Source organism: Bufo bufo, chromosome 2 (assembly GCF_905171765.1).
Source record: "Bufo bufo chromosome 2, aBufBuf1.1, whole genome shotgun sequence".
Classification (NCBI taxonomy): Eukaryota; Metazoa; Chordata; class Amphibia; order Anura; family Bufonidae; genus Bufo; species Bufo bufo.
The window spans coordinates 62,239,395-62,252,171 of NC_053390.1; the positions used below are offsets into that span (position 1 = coordinate 62,239,395).

The 12,777-nt window shown below is 42.2% G+C and overlaps 1 protein-coding gene across 1 annotated transcript in view; it reads right to left on the bottom strand.

Moving 5' to 3' along the window:
• The window catches only part of PIK3C3 (phosphatidylinositol 3-kinase catalytic subunit type 3), a 180,502-nt gene that overhangs the window by 11,405 nt on the left and 156,320 nt on the right, over positions 1-12,777 (bottom strand). Inside the window, exon 24 of the mRNA XM_040421158.1 lies at positions 7,058-7,185. The gene's annotated coding sequence lies outside the window, so the exon portion shown is untranslated. The remainder of the gene's footprint in view (positions 1-7,057; positions 7,186-12,777) is intronic.

Below are 12,777 nucleotides of genomic sequence, written 5' to 3' on the forward strand. Positions count from 1 at the left end.
TAGCCCCGCCCACGCTAGTTGATACTAGTCGTGACGTCACTCGGCCAGCGGTAAACAGTGAGAAGGCCGTGGCGCTGCTGGAGCGCCGCTGCCTTCTCAAACAGCTGATTGGTGGGGGTCCCGGGTGTCGGACCCCCGCAGATCAGAAGCTGATGATCTTTCCAGAGGATAGATCATCAGTTAAAACAAAGTGCAGAACCCCTTTAAATTTCAGTTTATTTGCAGACTGTCACTTTCTTTTTTACACTGAGTACCCGTCAGACAACAGCTTGCTCTGTAGCCCTTATCTCTGAAGCCCTGACAGCTCATTTACAGTCATTGTAGCTTAATTCTTTCCTTGCTGGTATCATTGAGGATAGAAGACCATGGATATAGCTACTTTCACTAGGAGGAGAGATTACGCAGAACAAATACAAGTGTTGGCGTCTCAGCTATACCCCTCCTGCAGGCACTGAGCTTAGTGTATGCAGGAGGCAGACATACCTGCTAATTTTGATGGTTTCCTTTATCTTTTCGTGAATATGTTGGGCTTCCAGGCGGTCAAAACCACCTGTCAACCCGCATATGAGGAGGGAGACCAGTAGGTCACTAAACTTGCAGCTTATTCCCTACCACCAGAAGGCAAGGAGGGACTATAGATCTCAAATCTGTCGTCACGTGCCACCAATCCGGTCACCTTAGTTTGCAAGTCCGCTAGTTTTCTGATGTACTCTGGGGCCCCATCACTTGATGTAGTAGCTGACAAACCTAAATCAGTTTCAAAATCCGCTGGGCAGCCACATTACCCCCTTCCACAGGTGGAGTGTTTGCGCTAGCACTGGATGCTGTGGCTGCAGCCTCATTACCCCCTTCAACAGCTGGAGTATTTGCTCTAGCATTAGATGTTGTAGCGGACAAGCACACTATCTTCTGATAGCACAAGTCGACCATATTACCCCCTTCAACAGATGGTGTATTCATGCTAGCATTGCATACAGTAACTGCAACCATATTACCCCCTTCAACAGGTGGAGTAGCTGAGCTAGCATTGGATGCTAAGCTGGCAGTCCTGCACATTTCGGATGGCACTGGTCTACCGTAATACCACACCCAACATGAGGAGTATTTGCGATAAAACTCGATGCTATAGCTGAAAAGCTCACTCAGTTCTGAAGGCACAGATCCACCACATTACCCCCTTCAACAGGTGGAGTACTGGGCTACTAAGTTCTGACATGCAACAAACAATCTCTTTACACCTTTCAACAGGTGGAGTAGTTGTGTTACCTCTAGATGCCACTTCTGTGCCCAGGTCCCACATTGCATTATGCCATTCTACATTGAGAGCTCCTGCGTTGCAGCTACATACTGTCTTTGAACGGCTTTCCCAATTCTGCTTTGCACTAGGCAACCACATTATAATGTTCAGCAAGCGGAGTATTTGCACTGTCACTGGCTGCAATATCTGTGCTGTCTACCAGTCTGAACGGGCCTCAGGCAACCACAACCCCCCCCCTTCCACAAGCGAGTTTTTGTTGTCTTCATACTTCTGACGTTTCTCTGTCTCGACAGTGTATGTCTACCGCTGTTTGCTGTTGGGTCTGACAAGACGATGCAGTTCTGATGAATATCAGGCAGCTCCTCTCCGCGTGTGGTGTGGTATTTGTACTCTCTCTCTCGATGTGAGGGTCTGGCATTTGCCAGGCAACTACCTTTCTGTCCTTCACTAGACAGAGTAATACTGCCATCTCTTTACATAATATATATCAAAAGCCTAAGGCTGGTTTAACACTGCCGGCATGGCCTACCGGCAGGCTGTTCCGGCATAGAATGTCCGGAATCGACCGGCCACAAACTGCTGCAGCCGTATTCGTCAGGCTGATTCTCGACTTATTTGCCAGGCTTTGGCTAGATCTCCGCCGGACCCAATTATAGTTAATGGGGACGCATGGCATTCCAGCAGTGACAGATCCAGCAGGCTGTTCCCGACTGGACCATCCTGCCAGATCTGTAAACATCAGTGTCAGACTAGCCTTAGGGGATCTGTGTGCACCAGCCAGCCAAAATTCTGTCTGGGAGCAATCTGGAGATCCTGGTCTATTCCCATTCAGCATACGTGGTTCTGTATTTTCACCCTTTGAAAGGGGATTAACAGGGTTCTCTTTAACAGCAGTATCCGATGGGCTTTCGCCATTACTGGATGTTTCCTGATGAGTGTGTGCAGTATCCAATGTGCACTAGATAGCTACATGACTTTCTTCTTTATGCAGTTCAGTTGCCTTGTTTCTACTCTCTTTCTCTTGTCTTGGATGCTAGATATGGCATGGTTACACTACTACGGCACGCTCCTATCAGCCGTTTGACTCCTTTCTGTACGAGGAACAATGGGGCGCTACCAGCTCTCCTGTTCCCCCCGTTGCGCCGTTGTTTCTGCAACATCTGTATAACAGCATTCATTATATTGTCTTTGCCTTGTACAGTATCTGACATCCATGCTCTTCTTTTACAATATCAAACCTTACACGGTAGGCCTTCCTCTACCATGCTAATTACCGTATCTAAAATAATAGATGAAAACTAGTATGCTCCAGCTATTGCTAACCCTCGAAGCCATCTAATCATCTTCTACTATGGAGTGATTATGTTCATTCAAAGTATCCTCATTTTCTTTGGTATAATGGTGTGTAGGTATTGGGTTTAAACCATACCATCCTGGTCTCTGCTCCTTTTTCACTCCTCATATGGTCAGGGCTCTACGAGTGTCTTGGTGGAACTTTGTCTTATTTGGCTCACCCCTTCAAACACTTTTCTATAGTGGAGGCTGCTCCGGAACTTCTCTGGGTGAGACTTGCCACAAGCCAGTTTCTGAACTCTTTTGTACACTCATACAGGGTATTTTAGCATTTTTTCCCTGCCACTTTTGGTAGACAACCCTGGTGTGACAGTGCAGGAGTTGCTCCACTGGTGGCTGCCCAGAAGATTTCTCATACCAAGCCTTTTTCTACTAGCTTTCTTGTTGTTTTGTCACCAGACCTCTCCAGTCTGACAACGCACACAACTCGCCTGTGTTGTCTTCATTCTCGCTCTTCTTATGGTGCCTTTTAGGTTTATCGTTTCTGGATGTGCCCTGCATTTTGTCTAGAGCTTCTCTGGTCTCTTAATGGTTTAGCTCAGTAGGACAGGGCTCATCCTTGTCTTGCCCTTGCCGAGATGCTGGATCATCTCCGCTCTAGTCTGGCTGGCCTCTTTTTCACATTCCTCTCCTATCCTTTAGGAGGTTACCTTATGCATCCTTGATGCATTTCGGTGTGGAACTCTACAGATTGCCTTCAAGTTTGTGTTCTGATCTTTAGTTCCCTCTTCCTGGTACTGCTTTTGAACCTCACATGGTCTCCTGTGTACCCCAAATGATATGAGGGAGGAAATAGGATATTTTTGTAGTCAACTGTAAAATCTCTTGGGGGACACCGCTCCCACACAGTAATTTTTCTGGTTTGTACTGATGGGTTCCACAGATTTTTGGTCCTGGCCCAACTCCAGTTCTGGCTGGTTGTTACTGTCTGTGTTTTATTGGCTTCTTCTGGCTGCTCCTTCTGCTTTGGTACAAACTGATTAGCTCACTGACTGTAGGAGGGGTATAGCTGAAGGAGAAGCTAACACCTTTCTATTTTCAGCTTAGTGTCGCCACCTAGTGGCAGCAGCTATACCTGCGTAGCTGACAGGTGACAACATTATATCCCTAACACTCTTGTTGATCTCCATGGTTGTCATTCACACTGATTACGTCGCGCTCACAATGTATTCAGGTCCCGGCTGCCAGGGAGAGCCGCTGCTTCTATCATTCACTTATCATGCTTTTTTTGTAACTGTGGAGATGGTAGAGTTGGACGTGACCTGTCAGAGTTTTGCTTTAAGAGGGACGATCAAAATTCAATTCTCAGAGCTAAATCAATTGAAATTACAAGGTGAAATCTTGAGGTTGCACCACTGAGAATTCTGAGGACAACGCACCCCCTTTCGGATTTATTGTTAGCTACATTGTTGTCACTTCATGAGGATTCAAATAAACATTCCATCAATATCTATATCCTACCTGGCTGCCATTCAGCTTATGTTGGACGTATATGCAGGAGGACTGCAACGTGAACCTCTGATGTAAGGCTGCAATGTGTCTCAAGGTACAGGCATAGGTATTGCTATGTAGTAGACAGGCAGTGGCCCCCTTTTCACAGAAGAGGTGGAGGTCTCCCTCTGACCGCATCTGGTCCGTCCTGCCCGGACTCGTACCTGCTAGAGATGGTGCTTGCTCCCAGAATCCTGGGAAACTCCAGAGACATATCTGGTCATATATGGACAGTTACCACATATGGATGTCAATTGGGGCTTCCCTGGGCACAGATGAGATGGACCCCTGTGAATTCAATGTTGATTTGTATCCACACACAATCAGACCAACAGACCTGATGTGTCAATAGTGCAAGCCTTAGGTTTTGGGCCTGCAACTGATCATGCCTCAGCTTAAAAAATCTTTAGTGTAAATTAATGGGCCTTCTGGAAAAAAAAATTGTATTAAGATCATTCCCCTGATACACGGCTGCAAAACCATCATCAGTATGGTAATGCTATAAGTGGCAGCCTGCTTTCAGTTAATGGACCCGGCTACGGGCATCTTTAAAAGGGTGGAAAAACATGGCTGCTTTCATCTAAACACAGTACCAAATGTGTCCCCAGCTTGTGTGTGGTCTTACAGCTCAACCTTGCTCACATGAATGGAGCTGAGCCACAAAAACCCATGGACACAACACATGGACCACAAACAACCCATGGACACAACACATAGACCACATACACATACATGGACAGCATTGATGCGGTTTCCTTTAAAAATAAATAAAAAATCATGTTTTTCTAAGGGCCTTTTCGCATCACCCAATGCAGCTTACGCTGGAGGTATATGTCACGCGGACTACCTACGTACACCCCTGACAAAAGGCTGCACCGTATCCCGCTGTACAGGCAGACAGTGGGATACATCCCGATACAGGCCCTTGTCATCATAGTAGGTGTCGGTGGTGATGTATTGAGGACACACTGCTTCTGTGTAGTAATAGCCAGTGCTCCCCTTCTACTGACATTGCCACTGCTGCCTAATGTGCCCCATTAGGTGATGGATGGGGTCTTCAACTTGGACAGGGGCTTCCTTTACATGCATCTGGTTCCTACTGTCTTAAATAATATGGACCTGAGTGGCCACTAGCTCCCAGAAAGCTCCAGTAACGGGGCACATACAGTAACGGGCCACCATTTTTTTGGTGTCCTAACTAAGGGCAACATAAATAAGTGATTGATTCTCTTAGCACAATGCTGGGTCACTTTCTTTAATTGACCAGTCAATCTGCCAACATCTTGTATTGAAAAGCTCCAGCTGATAATGATGAGTCCTGAATATTCATGAGCTCCTGACTCTTCCCGCCCACCTGCTGCTGATTGACAGTTATTTTCCATATGAATCAGCAGCAGGTGGGCAGGGGAGTGGCTATAGCTGTTAATTAAATAAACGCTGGACTCAATGACATCACGCTGGACTCCAATCAGCTCATTAGCATGCGGCATGTGGCATTTTTGTGTGTATATTATGAGATAACCATCTGTCACAACAATAAGTGAATACAGCTAAGGCACTTTTTAGTAGTTAATGATTGTATATAATTAGTTAGATTATAATCAAATATCCACATGACAGGTTCCCTTTAAAGGGCATCTGTCAGTTACATGTGCTCCTGGCAGATGAAGGCATCTGTGTTGGTCCCATGTTCATATGTGCCAGCATTGCTGAGAAAAATTTACGTTTTAATATATGTAAATGAACGGGGTGTTGCCCGTTACACCTACAGGGTCTGCTCTCTGCTACTGCCGCGCCCGATGCACTTTGATTGAAAGTGCGGGCAGTGAAAACATCATAGCGCCTGATCCTGCCAATTGCAGAGGGTGCGACAGTTGCAGAGAGAGCAGAGCCTCTAGGTGTAATGCCTCGCCCCCCCCCCCCCTTCCCATATTGCTCCTAGGGGCTCATTTGCATATATTAAACCTTCATTTTTCTCAGCAATGCGGGCACATATGAACATGGGACCAACACAGATGCCTTTAGCTGCAAGTGCACATGTAACAGGTCAGCAGCCAGGGTCATAGGGACAAAACTGCTGACAGATACACTTTAAATCCGCCAACACACAAGGTCTCAATAACTACACCTGAAAAAGGCAGCGTTGTATCAGAGGAGGGGACATTTACGCGCCTGACAACGGTGGTCATCTTCCATGCCATGTGCGTGGACTCCATGCTGTATAGGTGAGGAGTCCCGGGCAAGCCACAACCAGCAGATCAGCCAACTCCCTGTGCTTCAGGACCTCCTTGCCAGCGTCCACCACAGCAGGTTACCCAGGGTTGTACAGATTTAATGGAGGACAGTGCCGGAAACTTTTTACCAGCACACCGCTGTATGGAGTACTAAAGTATACCACGCTATTCCTTATCTGCCAAAAGGGTACTGAACAGTGAACAGAGATGTGAACAGACCCCAATACTCTACAACCACTTTGTGTTCCAATAGGACATCTCACCCACCACAATAGTCAGACTGTACAGCTGCCTTTTTAGGGTAAAAACTGTGAATATGGGCAATAGGGGCCTTGTTCAGTGGGTTCACCTGCAGTCCCAGTAACACACCATGCTATCAAGTCGTGTTATGCCAAATGACAAACTCAGCTCTACTGCAACAGCACACACAGCCTAACGGAAGCCTTTTTCCTGCTGTAGGCACGCTGCTTGCAGACCGTCTTGACTTGGTTAGATAACCCAAAATCTGGACTAGGTATATTAAAAAAATTGCTGAGGCTTGAAGTACAAGGACAGCAGTAAAATGATAAAGCGGCTATGAAGGAGGTGCAGGCTGTGGGGATGTGCGGGGAAGCAGCCAATCTGTCTCTGTCAAAGTTAGCATTGGAGTGAGCAGGAAAGAAAAAAAAAAAGCAAACGCTAACGACTCCTGCGGAAGCGGCGGAGCAAGCCGATGTCTTACCTGAGCAAACTTGTGGATTTGTTCTACCACAGCTGCAAAGAGAGCGTTGACGCTGTCGTCGATGAGCGTCTGCATGTAATGCACGGCTTCCTCGTCAGACAGATCCAATCTAAATTTATCCTGCACCTGGAGGAAGATGAAAGCGTGAAAGTCAAACGACACATGAAGAAGAGCTGCAGGAGAACAGCACCAGCAACGTCAGCACCTCGGCTGGTGCCTCTACACAATACAACGCTGTCAGATACACCACAGCCAGGAGATGTAGATCTACATACATACACTGCAAAGGTTACAGAGCCAGCTGTATCTTCTACATATTCATAGCCACATAGCAGCATTATAGTGGTAATATAATTATACAATTATATTCGCGTACATAGGAGGCAGTATTATAGTAGTTATATCCTTGTACATAGGAGCAGTATTATAGTAGTTATATTCTTGTATATAGGAGCAGTATTATAGTAGTTATATCCTTGTACATAGGAGCAGTATTATAGTATTATATTCTTGTACATAGGAGGCAGTATTATAGTAGTTATTTCGTGTACATAGGAGCAGTATTATAGTAGTTATATTCATGTACATAGGAAACAGTATTATATTAGTTATATTCTGTACATAGGAGGCAGTATTATAGTAGTTATATTCTTGTACATAGGAGGCAGTATTATAGTAGTTATATTCTGTGTACATAGGAGGCAGTATTATAGTAGTTATATTCTTGTACATAGGAGCAGTATTATAGTAGTTATATCCTTGTACATAGGAGCAGTATTATATTAGTTATATTCTTGTACATAGGGGGCAGTATTATAGTAGTTATATTCTTGTACATAGGAGCAGTATTATAGTAGTTATATTCTTGTACATAGGGGGCAGTATTATAGAGGTTATATTCTTGTACATAGGAGGCAGTATTATAGTAGTTATATTCTTGTACATAGGAGCAGTATTATAGTAGTTATATTCTTGTACATAGGAGCAGTATTATAGTAGTTATATTCTTGTACATAGGAGCAGTATTATAGTAGTTATATTCTTGTACATAGGAGGCAGTATTATAGTAGGTTATATTCCTGTACATAGGAGGCTGTATTATAGTAGTTATATTCCTGTACATAGGAGGCTGTATTAGAGTAGTTATATCTTGTACATAGAGGCAGTATTATAGTAGTTATATTCTTGTACATAGGAGCAGTATTATAGTAGTTATATTCTTGTACATAGGAGCAGTATTATAGTAGTTATATTCTTGTACATAGGAGCAGTATTATAGTAGTTATATTCTTGTATATAGGAGGGAATATTATAGTAGTTATATTCTTGTACATAGGAGCAGTATTATAGTAGTTATATTATTGTACATAGGAGCATATATAGTAGTTAATTCTTGTACATAGGAGGCAGTATTATAGTAGTTATATTCTTGTACATAGGAGCAGTATTTATAGTAGTTATATTCTTTGTACATAGGGGGCAGTATTATAGTAGTTATACCTTGTACATAGGAGGCAGTATTATAGTAGTTATATTCTTGTACATAGGAGCAGTATTATAGTAGTTATATTCTTGTACATAGGAGGCAGTATTATAGTAGTTATATTCTTGTACATAGGGGGCAGTATTATAGTAGTTATATTCTTGTACATAGGAGCAGTATTATAGTAGTTATATCTTGTACATAGGAGGCAGTATTATAGTAGTTATATTCTGTACATAGGAGGCAGTATTATAAGTAGTTATATTCCTGTACATAGGAGGCTGTATTATAGTAGTTATATTCCTGTACATAGGAGGCTGTATTATAGTAGTTATATTCTTGTACATTGTAGCAGTATTATAGTAGTTATATTCTTGTACATAGGAGCAGTATTATAGTAGTTATATTCTTGTACATAGGAGCAGTATTATAGTAGTTATATTCTTGTATATAGGAGGCAGTATTATAGTAGTTGTACATAGGAGCAGTATTATAGTAGATATATTCTTGTATATAGGAGCAGTATTATAGTAGTTATATTATTGTACATAGGAGCAGTATTATAGTAGTATATTCTTGTACATAGGAGGCAGATTATATAGTTATATTCTTGTACATAGGAGCAGTATTATAGTAGTTATATTCTTGTACATAGGAGCAGTATTATAGTAGTTATATTCTTGTACATAGGGGGCAGTATTATAGAGGTTATATTCTTGTACATAGGAGGCAGTATTATAGTAGTTATATTCTTGTACAAGGAGCAGTATTATAGTAGTTATATTCTTGTACAAGGGGCAGTATTATAGAGGTTATATTCTTGTACATAGGAGGCAGTATTATAGTAGTTATATTCTTGTACATAGGAGCAGTATTATAGTAGTTATATTCTTGTAACATAGGAGCAGTATTATAGTAGTTATATCTTGTACATTAGAGGCAGTATTATAGTAGTTATATTCTTGTACATAGGAGGGCAGTATTATAGTAGTTATATTCCTGTACATAGGAGCAGTATTATAGTAGATATATTCTTGTATATAGTAGAGCAGTATATAGTAGTTATATTCTTGTACATAGGAGGCAGTATATTAGTAGTTATATTCTTGTACATAGGAGCAGTATTATAGTAGTTATATTCTTGTACATAGGAGGCAGTATTATAGTAGTTATATTCTTGTACATAGGAGCAGTATTATAGTAGCTATATTCTTGTACATAGGAGCAGTATTATAGTAGATATATTCTTGTACATAGGAGCAGTATTATAGTAGTTATATTCTTGTACATAGGAGCAGTATTATAGTAGTTATATTCTTGTACATAGGAGCAGTATTATAGTAGTTAGTAGCCGTTTTGAAAGATGCTTTAAGGGAGCAGAATGAACAGTCTTCTAATTACCTGCCTATTTTCTGTAAAATCTATAGTGTCCTATGCACACAGCTATACTTTATAAACCCATGGTTTCCACTGATAAGATTTGAGTCGAAAATGTTGCTTTATGCCCTTTCTTCTAATTTACATGTCACTTTTATATTGTTTGATCATTAGATTGATTATAATATGTATTATTTACATGACTGCAGGTGGAGGATGCAAATGTTGTCAAAGCAATTACGCATCTAACCTGCTTCCCAATCAAAAATGACTCAGCAAATTAAAAAAAGAAATGCTATTCTTCAAACCCTACTACCCCCAATTAAGAGAGAAGTTTGTTTTTCTGTATAGCCGTCTGCAGCTTTGGGCTGCATCTGACCGCAGTGAACTGTGCATAAATTAGAGATATGAAGAGGGAAAGAGAGGAAACAAAATCAATGCTTACGATGCTTACAGTTTTAATTAAGCTTACATGATCCGCTGCTCTTTGACACATCCGGTATTTGCAAGGCATTGTTAGGGCAGATAGGTGGGAGACAACTTGATAAAGCAGTCCAGTGGCTACAGCACAAGTGTAATCTCTATGCAGGGGGTTACACATCAGGGGACAGGAATTAAAGGGGTTCCCTTACAAAGAAAAAGGGAGGGGGGGGGGCAAAAATGCCACTCAGGACCGTCATCTATTAGTCACGGCAGAAAGTGGAGGCCCAACACCTTCCTTATTACATGGACAGCGCATTGACTTTACTGAGCACCATGCAGCAGTATGGTGGCAATGCAGGGACTGGGTTTCCACTGCTGATCACTATGTGCAGGGTGACGTGCGGGCCGCCCTCAGCCCTAAGCAACTATCAAATATTCACGTGATGTTGAGGTGTGAGCGAATCTGCAGGTTAGATCAGAGCAAAAAGCCAGGAACGGCCATACAGAGGAGCGGTCACACTGGGGACGGCCATACAGAGGAGCGGTCACACTGGGGACGGCCATACAGAGGAGCGGTCACACTGGGGACGGCCATACAGAGGAGCGGTCACACTGGGGACGGCCATACAGAGGAGCGGTCACACTGGGGACCTGCAGCCCGAGGGCGTCCTGTCACCATCAGTATACATGGCACAATGAAAGTGCGGCCCTGTAACATATGCTTCATTGGGAACCAACAGCTTCCAATCATATCTCTGCAAAAAGGATATAGAGAGAAAGATAGATAGATATGACAGGCAGACAGATAAATAGGGATGGATAGATAGATAGATATAACAGATAGATAGATAGATAGATAGATATACAGATAGAAAGAGAGATAGATAGATAGATATAACAGATAGATAGATAGATAGATAGATAGATAGATAGATAGATAGATAGATAGATAGATAGATAGATATACAGATAGAAAGAGAGATAGATAGATAGATATAACAGATAGATAGATAGATATACAGATAGACAGATAGATAGAACAGATAGACAGATAGATAGACAGACAAACAGACAGATAGATAGACAGACAGATAGAACAGACAGATAGATAGATAGATAGACAGACAGATAGATAGACAGACAAACAGACAGATAGACAGATAGACAGATAGATAGATAGATAGATAGATAGATAGATAGATAGATAGATAGATAGATAATAGATAATAGATAGATAATAGATAGATAGATAGATAGATAGATAGATAGATAGATAGATAGATATGACAGGCAGACAGATAAATAGGGATGGATAGATAGATAGATATAACAGATAGATAGATAGATAGATAGATAGATAGATAGATAGATATAACAGATAGATAGACAGACAGATAGACAGACAGATAGATAGATATGATAGGATAGATATGAGATGATATATAGATAGATCTAGATCTCGGAGGGGGCATGCAGTTTTGGGCTGGCGGCACGGAGCACTGCTTCTAGTGACATCACATGCATTTGCTTGGATTGCCCCCCGCTTGGGAGATATTTGTCTAGGACTTGGCTCCATGCTGCCGGCACATCGGACTTGAACACCTAAAATTCTATGACACAGAAAGAAATCTGCTCCATTAATCAGTCCGAGCGCTGCTTCTATGTTCGCCTGGCTTTCAAAATGTAAATTTGTGTCGGTGCCTTCAAAGGTGATATTTCTGAAGGAGACGAGAAGTGACAGGGAGATCTGCTGCTGGGACCGGTTCTCCGAACATCCCGCTGAGCATGAATTATTGACACCTACACATCACTGGGAATTAAAAGAGCATTAAACCAGGAGGGTTATCTGCCTCCTGACCAGTCACCCGGATAGTACTCTTCTTCTATGCAGTTTATCTAAGTATCTAACTACTAGCGATCTACCTTCCTTCTATCTATCTAGGAATCTATCTCTCTACCCATCTATCTATGAATATAACTAGATTCTAGACCGATCTATCTATGTATCCTTGAATATATCTAGACCGAACTATTTATCTATCTATCATCTATCAATCATCTATCTATCCATCCCGATCTATCTATCTATCTATCTATCTATCTATCTATCCATCTATGAATCTGTCTGTCTTTATGCCTATCTCATATAGAGAGACTGGATACCACTGAGCTGGGTGGATAATAACACTGGTTAACGGACCTTTCGGGCTAACACTCTCCTTCAATGGCTGGTACAAGCCTTATATATGACTCTACATGACAAGGACACAGTAAGGTCTCCTGGTTCTGAAAAACCTCCAAGTAACGGAGGAAGAACGAAGGTTAAACGTCTTTGGCAATTAAAAAGAAAACCTACGTGGCTGATGGGGAACGGTCGGAGGCTCTAACATCCCGTTCTAGGTGATAAGAGGATATAAATGAGGATTACACTGATGAG